Raw genomic sequence first — 13018 nt, forward strand, 5'->3', positions numbered from 1 at the left:
ATGTACTGTTGAAGCCTGGCTTGGAGAATTTTGAGTATTACTTTGCTAGCATGTGAGATGAGTGCAATTGTGCGGTAGTTTGAACATTCTTTGGCCTTGCCCTTATTTGGGATTGGAATGAAAATTGACCTTTTCCAGTCTTGTGGCCACTGCTGAGTTTTCCAAATTTGCTGGCATATTGAGTGCAGCACTTTCACAGCATCATCTTTTAGGATTTGAAATAGCTCAACTGGAATTCTATCACACCCACTAGCTTTTTGTAGCAATGCTTCCTAAGGCCCCCTTGACTTCACATTCCCGGATGCCTGGCTCTAGATGAGTGATCACACCATCGTGGTTATCTGGGTCATGAAGATGTTTTTTGTATAGTTCTGTGTATTCTTGCCACCTCTTCTTAATATCTTCTGCTTCTGTGAGATCCACACCATTTCTGTCCTTTATTGTGCCCATTTTTGCATGACATATTCCCTTAGTATCTCTAATTTTCTTGAGGAGATCTCTAGTCTTTCCCATTCTATTGTTTTCGTCTATTTCTTTGCATTGATCCCTGAGGAAGGCTCTCTTATCTCTGCTTGCTCTTCTTTGGAACTCTGCATTCAAATGGGTATATCTTTCCTTTTCTCCTTTTCCTTTTGCTTCTCTTCTTTTCACAGCTATTTTTAGGGCCTCCTTAGACAACCATTTTGCCTTTTTGCATTTCTTTTTCTTCGGGATGGTCTTGATCCCTGTCTCCTGTACAGTGTCACGAACCTCCATCCATAGTTCTTCAGGCACTCTGTCTATCAGATCTAATCCCTTGAATCTATTTCTCACTTCCACTGTAGAATTGTAAGGGATTTGATTTGGGTCATACCTGAATGGTCTAATGGTTTTCCCTAGTTTCTTCCATGTAAGTCTGAATTTGGCAATAAGGAGTTCATGATCGGAGCCACAGTCAGCTCCCGGTCTTGTTTTTTCCTGACTGTATAGAGGTTCTCCATCTTTGGCTGCGAAGAATATAATCAATCTGATTTCGGTATTGACCATCTGGTGATGTCCGTGTGTAGAGTCTTCTCTTGTGTTGTTGGAAGGGGTGTTTGCTATGACCAGTGTGTTCTCTTGGCAAAACTCTGTTAGCTTTTGCCCTGTTTCATTTTGTACTCCCAGGCCAATTTTGCCTGTTCCTCCAGGTATCTCTTGACTCCCTACTTTTGCATTCCAGTCCCCTATGATGAAAAGGACATCTTTTTTGGGTATTAGTTCTAGAACATCTTGTAGGTCTTCATAGAATAATTCAATTTCAGCTTCTTCAGCATTACTGGTTGGGGCCTGGATTTGGAACTGTGATACTGAATGGTTTGTCTTGGCAACGAACAGAAATCATTCTGTCATTTTTTTTGGGGGGGGGATTGTAGACATGGTTTTATTTATTTTTTAATAAATTTATTTATTTTAGTTGGGGGCTAATTACTTTATAATATTGTAGTGGTTTTTGCCATACATTGACATGAATCAGCCATGGGTTTACATGTGTTCCCCATTCTGTCATTTTTGAGACTGTACCCAAGTACTGCATTTCCAACTCTTCTGTTGACTGTGAGGGCTACTCCATTCTTCTAAGGGATTCTTGGCCACAGTAGTAGATATAATGGTCATCTGAGTTAAATTTGCCCATTCCAGTCCATTTCAGTTCACTGATTCCTAAAATGTTGATGTTCACTCTTGCCATCCCCTGTTTGACCACTTCTAATTTACCTTGATTCATGGACCTAACATTCCAGGTTCCTATGCAATATTGCTCTTTATAGCATGGGATGTTACTTCCATCACCAGTCACATCCACAACTGGGCATTGTTTCCACTTTGACTCTGTCTCTTCGTTCTTCCTGGAGCTATTTCTCTCCTCTTCTCCAGTAGCATGTTGGGCACCTACTGACCTGGGGAGTTTATCTTTCAGTGTCATATATTTTTGCCTTTTCGTACTGTTCATGGAATTCTCAAGGCAAGAATACTGAAGTGGTTTGCCTTTCCCATCTCCAGTGGACTACATTTTGTCAGAACTCTCCACCATGACCCGTCTGTCTCGGGTGGCCCTACATGGCATGGCTCATAGTTTCTTTGAGTTAGACAAGGCTGTGGTTGTTGTGACCAGTTTAATTAGTTTTCTGTGTTTTTGGATTCTACCTGAACTATCTGTCTGGATTCTACCTGAACAAATAGAAAAGGCCTTGAGTCTCACTACTATTTCCCCATAAAGCATCATAAAAACACCCAATCCAGACTAATCTTTTCAGGGTCCACAGTACACTACTGAGGGTGCTTATATTCCAGGAGGCAGCGTTGTCAGGAAGGAGGCTTGAGCTAAGATCCCAGGACCAGCAGAGGTGAAGACTGGTTTAATTTTGCCTTGAAATTCCTAGCGGCCTCAATCCCACAATGTAATCTTGTCCCAGCCTGACACAGCACACACTAAACCTTTAAAAATTGTTCACTGCCAGACTGTTCTGACCCCACCCCAGTTCAGCAGTGGGACTCAAGCCTGCTCAGCCTCCAGGGATGCGGTAGCATCCCAAGTTAGGGAGGTCGAACGTCATACAGTAGACACTGCTTTCCTTCCCTTTTCTTTAACATCTTGCCAATACTACCCGCAGCATAGTCTAATTGACCTGCTGTGACGGTTGTCACTGCACAGTCGCCTGATTCAGGTATGAAGTCATCTGTGGGTTTTCTCTATGGTGTTGGGGGGACTATCTGCCTTAGGAGGTCGGGCAGAGTGGTGAGCATCAGGTCTTCATGCCTTTTCTACCTCAGGTACTTTATTTTTGCCAATGGAAAGCAGGAAGATAACAGATAACTGGATCATCTCTTAGAGCTACAGAGTTGTATGTCTGTGTGGATGGAAGGGAGGAGGAAAGGGTACAGTCCACGTGGGTGATTCATTACAGGTACAGATCTGCTTTCGCTTTGGGTACTTACCTGCTAATTTGTCCCAGGCCGTGCTCTTTCTTTCTTTCCAAAACCCTTTTTTTGACTTTGAATTCTCAGCGTCTCTTTCTGGGATGTCAATTTGTTGCCTTCTATGTCTGTCCTCACTTGGCCTAGACTAGACCTCATATACCCAGTTCTTCCTCTGCCTGCCTGACTACTCTTGGCCTGTGATCCTTCGTGGGCCATCCATCCGTGTCTCCCAGGGTTAGAGCTCCCTACTTCCCGTATCATTTTTTCTGTGAGTGAGACACCGTCTACCGGATCTGTGCACAACATTTTCTTTAAGCTTCAGTCTCTCGTTGGGGATTTTGCAGGTTGTGCATCTAGGCTCCTGAAGGAAGCAGTGCTGGCGGTCTGTTGGGGTGCATGTGCCTTTTGATCGATGGAGCTCTCAGGATACAGGCCAAGGTGCGGGAATGACACAAGGCCTGACTTGAGAGTGTTTCTTTCAGGCGTTCAGAGTCTGCCGTCTCCCTTCTAGCGGCTGCTGTCAATGGGCGCTCCCACCCGCAGTCCAGGGCGGTTCTTCTTCCTCCAGACTCTCTGCCACGTTGATTGCCTATAGCCTTGCCATGTTGGCATTTGTGAGTGTTGCAATGTGATTTCCCATTGTTCTTTGGATTGGCATTCCTGCGGTAATTAGGGATGCTGAGCGCCTTGTTTGGTGGGGGAGGTTGGGTGCATCTGTGCTTTCTGTTTTTTTCTTTCTTTCCTCTCCTTTAAGGGTGTGAGGGCGATTTTCCTTTGGCAGTTGGCTTCCTGAACATCAGCTGCCATTCCCTGGGGGCAGCTGGCTGGAAGGGAAGCCCAGGCCTTGTGGATTGAGCTGAGGTGCCTGTGGTCATGTTGTAGTTACAGACAATGGCCACAAGGTGGCAGCACTTTCCCAGGCCCACCTTTGGATTCCAGGGGCAAGCGGAGCCTTAGGGCCAGCTGGCTTCCTGGGCTGTGCAATAAATGAGCGGGATGTGCCTGAGCAAAGAAGACAGGCCCTGGTCTCACTCCTTTCCCCCTACAGCATCTCACAAACCTCCCTTCCAGATGAGTCCCTTCAGGGTCCACAGTGCACTGCTGGGAGTTCTTAGGCGTTAGAAGGCTGCATCCTCAGGCAGGAGGCTGGAACTGGGATTCCCAGCACCAGGAGAGGGAGAGGCTGCCTGAATAACCTCAGTTACGCAGATGACAGCACCCTTATGGCAGAAAGTGAAGAACTAAATAGCATCTTGATGAAAGTGAAAGAGGAGACTGAAAAAGCTAGCTTAAAACTCAACATTCAAAAACGAAGAACGTGGCATTCGGTCCCATCACTTCATGGCATATAGATGAGGAACTGATGGAAGCAGGGAGTGTGCTTCCCCCCCCCACCCCCACCTTGAGCTCCCAAATCACTGTAGTTGGTGATTGCAGCCATGAAATTAAAAGACACTCCCTCCTTGGAAGAAAAGCTATGACCAACCTAGACAGCACATTAAAAAGAAGAGACATACTTTGCTGACAAAAGTCTGTCTAGTCAAAGCTATGGTTTTTTCAGTAGTCGTGTATGGACGTGAGAGTTGGACCATAAAAAAACTGAGCGCCGTGGAATTGGTGGTTTTGAACTGTGGTGTTGGAGAAGACTCTTGAGAGTCCCTTGGACTGCAAGGAGATCCAACCAGTCCATCCTAAAGGAAATCAGTCCTGAATATTCATTGGTCGGATTGATGCTGACGTTGAAGCTCCAATACTTTGGCCGCCTGATGGGAATACTGACTCACTGAGAAAGTCCCTGATGCTGGGAAGGATTGAAGGCAGGAGGAGAAGGGGATGACAGAGGATGAGATGGTTGGATGGCATCACTGACTCAATGGACATGAGTTTGAGTAAGCTCCGGGAGTCGGTGATGGACGGGGAGGCCTGGTGTGCTGCGGTCCATGGGGTCGGAAAGAGCCGGACACGACTGAGTGACTGAACTGAACTGAGGCAAAAAGGGCCTGACTTCCTCAGCTTTACTCTGGTGATCCCAGAACCTCTTACTTAAAAATAGGAATTTTACTTTGGCTCGATTTATAAATTGAAAAAGGTTTGTGCTGGATGCCTTATACAAATTTTGAAGGCATAACAATTTAACTCTGACGTTACAGAACATAGAACTTCCTAAAAGAAATTTCCAGTCAGTGGAGAGGGGAACCCCGTAGGGTCATGCTTCGAGAACTGCACCCCCTCCCATGAGGAGTCCAGGGGCCTATATAAGACGAGGGCTTGCAGTCAGGACTCAGTGATGAGGAACAGAGGTGCTAGGATCTTGTCAAAAACAGTCCTAGGCTGGTGTTAATAGCCCAGTAATTGAGTCTAGCAGTTCAGTTACTCTGCGGCCTTTCTGATATGTAACTACAAGGGCAAGGGAGCGTTGTGAGGGTAAGCAAAGGATAATATGTGCAACACTGTGTCCTTACATGGCAGGGAGAGAGACAGAGAGACACACAGGCAGAGCAGACGGTATTTTAGAAGAGAGAATTTGCTGAGAACAGAGGACTGAGGTAGGGAGGGCCACTGATGAGCCAGCGGGCAGACTTCCTGACTGACCAGGAAGAGCTGATCTCTTTCCTGGGCTTGCACCCAATGGTTATAGTCTCAGGACAAAGAAAGTTCCTATGAGATGGGATGGTGTTCTCATTGGTTGGGGGTCTTTTGATTGCCCACCTTGCCTAATATGGAGATTGGAACTTGCTATTTAGGGACAGAATGTGAAGTGAAAAGTGAAGTGAAGTCACTCAGTTGTGTCCGACTCTTCGCGACCCCATAGACTGTAGCCCACCAGGCTCCTCTGTCCATAGGATTTTCCAGGCAAGAATACTGCAGTGGGCTGCCATTTCCTCCTCCAGAGAATCTTCCCAACCCAGGGATCGAATCCCCTTCTCCCACGTCTCCTGCATTGGCAGGTGGGTTCTTTACCACTGAACCACCCGGGGAGCCTTTTCATCAAAGAGTCCCTGGGGAAAACAGAACCACTGCAGGCCCCGCCCGTGTCCCCACTGGGGATGAGTCCCGTCAGGGCACCGGGGCTCACAGACGACAGGGAGCTCTTGCCCTCAGGACTGGCTCCTCCTTCCAACCAGCTGCTGGCTAGAGGCCCAGGCATCCCCATCCTGGCTCCAGGCTCCAGGGCCTGGCTTCTGGGACAGCTTAGGGGTAAGTAAGACCCTCACACTCCTGTACCTGCCTGGGGTCAAGAATGTCTTAAAATCTGCACCTCGCAGATCATGGAGGGCTGAGTGTTTCCAGCGGGTATGGGGGAAACATGGGGCGTGAGGTTCCCACTTGTGCAGGGCCTTCCCAGTGCAGAGGTCTGTGCGTTTCCCCAGCCAGTCAGCTCCCCACGTCATCCTCCCAGGAAGCCCAGATCCAGGGTCACCAGGGCAGAGGCCCTCTCTTCCTTTCTGTGTCACTGTCAGTCCCACAGTGAGGAACCCGACGCCCACCAGCCGCCGTGTCTCTGTGTGTTGCTCCTTTCCAGATGACATGTTCAGAGGTTTGAGCAGTCTTAGCTACCACACCCTGGAAAGACCTCTGTAAAATAAAGCCCACTGCTTATGAAAGCTCCATTTTGCCTTTAGTCTACAGATTCTGCTCATTTCCAAAGTTGTCAGCACCTTCTGCCTCATCCTGTGCAGTGAGGTTTTTTTATGTAGTTCTATTACAGTTAGATGCGATGTCACGTTGTGTGTTCCACTCCTACACCCCAAATAACTAAAATCAAATGGATTATAATCGACCCCTTGGGCTATACAAATCTGCTGCTGCGGCTGCTGCTAAGTCGCTTCAGTCGTGTCCGGCTCTGTGCGACCCCATAGACGGCAGCCCACCAGGCTCCGTCGTCCCCGGGATTCTCCGGGCAAGAAGACTGCAGTGGGTTGCCATTGCCTTCTCCGATACAAATCTGCAGGCTTAGACAAATGCATATGACAGGTATCCATTCTAAAGTATCACATGGAATCCTTTAAACCCCCACCCCATGATCTGCTTATTATCTGTGTAGCTTTGCCTCATCCAGCATGTCATAAATGGGGTCATAATGATGTAGGAGATAGCTGGGCTCCAGGTTAGACACTAGCAACTGGCCTCCTGTTTGCATTTCACGGGGCATGAAGAAGTGGGCTTCAGCTGGATACTCACAACTGTTAGCATTTCCTGAGACAAGAGATAGCTGGACTCCGGTTAAGGCATTTACAATCAGCCTCCTGTTTGCCCTCTGAAATGTAAGTAACAAGAGAAACAGGGTAAACAGCCAGGGTTTGTCTCTTGGAAACACCTTAAAGTAACAGTCATGGCAATAGTCAAGGTAATAGTCAAGGCAAGGACAAAGAGGGGCAAAACCCTGTGTGAGAAAAGGATTCAGGAATCGCTGCTCCCCCTCTTTTGGGACAAAGGAGACACTACACATGCACAGGAAGGCTCTCTGTGGGTTAAAAGTCTGGGGACAATGCCAGGCCATAATGAGTCTTGCGCCTCCCAGAAGCCTTCACTTCGAGATCCATCTTGCCTGAGGGGTGTGTGCATACCAAGGGGAGGGTCCCAGCATAGATCAGGTTGAAAAAGAAACCAGATAACTGGCTGAAGGAAGACAAAGACCCGGAAAAACTGACCCGTATTAATGACTTAACCGCCTCTTTACTGTGCTCCTCCTCACCAGGGGGGCTGCCCACACACTTTCTCTCCAGATGTGCATCTCTGCTTTGCTTCTGTCTCAGCTAAACAAATTGTTTCTCTATGTGCTCTCCCACTTGTCTATGTCTGTAATAATGAATTTCATACTTGCATTTACAGTTTCTGCCTCCGGGATAAATGCATTTTTCCCTGGGACAAAGAGTCAAGGGAAAATATCTTCTAGCCTGTAGCCCTTGCTGCTCTGGTGTCTAGGATTCCTGGTTTTCATCCAGGCTGGCCAGGTTCAGTTCCTGGGCAGGGAGTTAAGATCCTGCTTCATGCCCTGCTCACCGTGTTACCAAGTCCAAGCTCACTCGGCTCGTCGCACAACAGGCCAGTGAATCCAAGAGACGAGGTGTTGAGGCAAGGAAGAGACTTTAATTGGGGAGCCAGCTGACGGAGAAGACGGCAGGCTAGTGCCTCAAAATATCCATCTTGTCAGGGCCGGATGCCCAGGCTCTTTTATGGATCAGAAATGAGGGAGGTGAGAAAACAAAGCAAAAAGACTTTTCAATCCTTGCAGATGTCTCCTAGAATGGCAAGCCTCAGGCAGGGGGATGTGTTAGTCTCACTTCCTTACAGTCCTTCATAGGGGGCTCAGATTATCTCCCAGAGGCAGGCCATTATGTATATTTAGTATAATAAAAAAGGGTTAAAGTCGTAGATCCAGTGTAAATTTAAAATTAACCCTCCCTGGTTACAACTGCTGCCTCGTTGAGTTCAATAGTGTGTGCAGCTTCTTTAGGCTGGATTCTGTCACTAACAATGTATGAGTTGATGGTTCATTCCTTTCTATTGCTGAGCAGTGTTCCATTGCATATGCTTGTAAAGAAAAACAATTTTCCTTCTACCGTTCCAGATTCTTGGTAGAGACTTCCCCTGTAAAAAAGAAGAAACCGATTCCCAGGAGAAAACCAGAAGTTTAATAACCTGTATACCTCCTGTATGGGTTTTCCTGGCGGCTCCGATGGTAAAGAATCCACCTGCAATGCGGAAGACCTGGGTTCGATCCCTGGGTTGGGAAGATTCCCATGGAGGAGGGCACAGCAACGCACTCCAGTGTTCTTGCCTGGAGAACCCCCTGGACAGAGGAGCCTGGCAGGTTATACAGTCCATGGAGTCGCAAAGAGTCAGACATGACTGAGCGACTAAGCACACACCTCCTATATATACAGGAGCTACCCAGAAAAAGTGAGGTACTCCCTGCAACGTCCAAGGCCATTATTTAAAATACTATCTTCAGAGAAAAACAATAGGAGAAAGTCCTTGGGGGAGGGGGAGCCAGTTTTGGCAGGTTATCAGGCAAAACACAGTAAAGAAGGGTATGACTGTTTGCAGATTTAAGTCAGGGCTCCTCCCTTCGAAAAGAGCTACTTGAGGTTTAATCGTCCTTCTATTTCTGGTGCAAAGAGGGACAGCCCCTAAATATGGAAATTTCTCTATTGTAAATGTCCTTCACAGCCAAGGAATCTCCATACAGTTTTCTGAGATTCCTGGGTTTTGTTTGTTTGTTTGTTTTTAATGAGACTGAAATATTCCTTATGCCAGAAAGGCATATTTTGAGGTGGCATATTCTATTTGCCTTGACATGGATGTATCCCACTTTGCTTGTGCATTCATCTATTGAAGGATATCCCTATTTGTGCAAGTTTTTAGCTATTATGAATAGTGCTGCTGTGCATAATTTCATCCTTGTTTGAATTTGGAGAGAGGTTTTCAGAGCGGTTGACGAAATACTGAGCATCCCAAGGTGAGACTTGTTTAGCTTTGGAAAAAACTGCCCGGCTGTCTTACAAAGTGGCTGTTCATGCATCCCACTGTTAGGGGAGGCACCCTGACTGAAACCGTCCACCCTGCCCAGGCACCATGGTAACCATATGCATGAGTTGTTTTACGACTGGAGGTCCTGGTAAGGAACACGGAACTCATAAGCCACCACCAACCGAAAGAGTTCGGGAAAGGTCAAAAGGAGACACCACATGTCCGACCACCTCCCAGAATCCACGCTGGCATCCATCTTGGCAGAACAGGGTGTGCACTGTTTTAGCCACGCTCTCCGGGAAGCAAACTCACTCAGAAGGACAACGCAAATAGTGGAGTGCAATTTATTACCCTGGTGGGTTCAAGGCACAGTCTCCTCTTAGCCAAGGACCCCGACCAGTTTTGGTGACAACCGTATATACCATAAGTGTACGTGCCCAAACCCACATCCCCAGATCCCTTGAAACTAGTCTGGATAGTGTAAAGGAGAGATACAATCAAGGCTACTGCTGCTACTGCTAGCTATGATTTATATGCAGTAAGTCTTAGTTGGATAAACAGGGTAACAGATATCAATACGTATTGTACAGAGAATTTGTTTTGCTTTGGGGTAAATTAGTACACTCCCTTGGTGACGGGATGTCTCGGTACGAATCCTGAAGGCCTTTTATCCGGGGGTCGGTTTTCCAATTGTTATGTCGTTGCATGGGTAGTGGGCACATAATTTAGTGTCCATCAGGTGAGCACCCAGGCATATAGTCCAAAGTTCACAGTGGCTTCAAGATGGAGACTGATTTTCAAGATGGAATCTGTTCGGCCTACTTTCCTCCTTCAGCACCACCAGGCAGGACTCTGAGTCAGAATGACTGGCTAAAGACAATCCAGAAACGAATCCCATCACCATAAAATCTGGGTTCCCCTCCCCTACTGCTCTCCAACTGGGCGCCCTTCCCAATAAAATCTCTTTCTTTGTCAGCACGTGTGTCTCCTCGGACAATTCATTTCCGAGTGTTAGACAAGAGCCCAGTTTCAGGGCCTGGAAGGGGTCCCCCTTCCTGCAACACCACCAGCACTGAAGGAGAGCTTCTGTTGTTCCTTACCCTCCAGCAATCGCTACTGTCATATATTCAGAGCACAGCAGTGCTAATAGGTGCGGTGTGTTATCTCATGATTTTCATTGTTATTCCCTAGTAGTATGATACTTTTTGTATAATTTTTGTATGATATGTAGCATCTGCATATCTCCTTTGGCCAGGTGTTTCTGTTTAGATCCTTACCCTTTCTTTCTTTCTTTTTTTTTTTTTTTAACTGGGGCTGTTTTAGAGGTCTTTGTCTATTTTAGGTCCAAATCCTTTATTAGATATGTGTTTCCAAATATTTTTCTCCCAGTTTGTGGCTTGTCTTTAGACTTTCTGAATAAGGTCTTTCAGGGGAGAAATCTTTAATTTTATAAAGTCCACAATATTTTTTTCTTTTGTATATTGGCGTTTTCTGTGTTAAAACTCAGAGCTCATGATCTGCAGACCAACGCCAAGGTCATGTATATTTTCTTATATATACACGTAATTTTGATTGTTTTGCATTTTAAATAAATCTGAGTGAATTTGGTGTAAGTTTTACAGTTTGTGTTTGCAGTCATTTCATTTTATGTGGTTTCCAGTTGATTGTTCTGTAACTATTTTGGAGAAATCATAAGATATTCACCTCTATTTCAGTTTGGATTTCTTATCTGCAGCAGAACTCCACATACCTGCTCCACGGCCCCCTGGAGCCTGCTCCCTCTGAGATCCAGGAAACGGGAGGACCCACCAAACCGAGCCCATCCCTCATAAATGAGGTCATGCTGCACGCTGTCTCTTCAGACTGCGTTCTTTCACTGAGTAATATGCAAGTGACATTAACCATGCCTTTTGAGGGTTGGTGGTTCATTCCTTTCTACTGCTGAGTAATACTCCATTGCATGTGTATGGGAGGAAAAACAATTTTCATTCTGCCCTTACATAATAAAGACAAATCACCAGGAGAAAAAACAGAAGCATACCTCCTCTATGCTTCCTTGGTGGCTTAGTGGTAAAGAATCCGCCTGCAAAACAGGAGAGACGGGTTTGATCCCTGGGTTGTGAAGATCCCCTGGAGAAGGAGTTGGCAGCCCACTCCAGTATTCTTGCCCGAGGGATCCCATAGACAGAGGAGCCTGGGGGGTTACAGCCCATGGGATCCCAGAGTTGAACATGACTTAGTGACTAAAACAACAAATGCCTACTGTATACAGGGGAGCTACCCAAGAAAACTGAGTCAGTCCCTGAAATGTCCTAAGCCATCACCTTAAATACCTTCTTCAGCTGAAGACAGAAGTAAGACCTTGGGGAATGGGAGAAGCCACTTATGGAAAGTTATCATGCAAGACACAGTAAAGAAGGATGATTGTTGGTAGATTTAAGATGGGACCTTCCCATTGATGAGTTACTTGAGTTAATTATCCTTCTATTTCTGGTGCAAACAGGGGCAAGCCTTAAATGCAGAGATTTCTCTGTTGTAAATGTCCTTCACAAAAGGCAATTGCTACTTAGTTTACTGAGAGTCCTCTTTTTTTTTTTTTTTTTTTTTTTTCCTCTAAGCCAACGTAAATAATCCTCACACCAGATAGGCTTATTTTGGGGTGGCCTACTCTACTTGCCCTCAAGTTTTTAACTACTATGAATAGTGCTGCTGTGCATAAGTTCATCTTTGTTTGCATTTGGGCATGGATTTTTCAAAGCAGTTTCTTAAATACTGGAAATAGCAATTGTTGGATCCCAAGGTGAGGTTTGTTTAGCTTCAGAGAAAACTGCCCAACTGTGTTACAAAGTGGCTGTGCATGTGTCCCACCAGCAGTGAGGGGGCATTCCTGCTGTTCCTCAGCCTCCAGTAATTGGTATGACGGGGTCCTAATAACATGTGTGATGTGATATCTCATGATTTTAATTTGTAATTCCCTAATGGTGTATGATGTTGAGCATGCTTTTGTTTTTGACGATCTGTATTTTTTTTTTTTTTTGGCTGGGTGTCTGTTCAGATCTTTACTCATTTTTTATGGGGTTGTTCAAGAGGTCTTTGTCTATTTTGAGTCCAAATCCTTCATCGGATGTGAGCTTTGCAAATACTTCTCTCTCAGATTGTGGCTTGTCTTTTGATTTTCTGAATAAGATCTTTAAGAATCAGTTCAGTTCAGTCGCTCAACCGTGTCCGACTCTTTGTGACCCCATGGACTGCAGCACACCAGGCCTCCCTGTCCATCACCAACTCCCGGAGTTTACTCAAACTCATGTCCATTGAGTCAGTGATGCCATCCAACCATGTCATCCTCTGTCGTCCCCTTCTCCTCCCTCCTCCAATCTTTCCCAGCATCAGGGTCTTTTCAAATGAGTCAGCTCTTCGCATCAGGTGGCCAAAGGACTGGAGTTTCAGCTTCAGCATCAGTCCTTCCAATAAATATTCAGGACTGATTTCCTTTTGGATGGACTGGTTCGATCACCTTGAAGACCACGGGACTCTCAAGAGTCTTCTCCAACACCACAGTTCAAAAGCATCAATTCTTCGGCGCTCAGCTTTCTTTATAGTCCAACGC

This window comes from Giraffa tippelskirchi, chromosome X (assembly GCF_054371585.1).
Source record: "Giraffa tippelskirchi isolate mGirTip1 chromosome X, T2T-mGirTip1v1.2.pri, whole genome shotgun sequence".
NCBI classification, from domain to species: domain Eukaryota; kingdom Metazoa; phylum Chordata; class Mammalia; order Artiodactyla; family Giraffidae; genus Giraffa; species Giraffa tippelskirchi.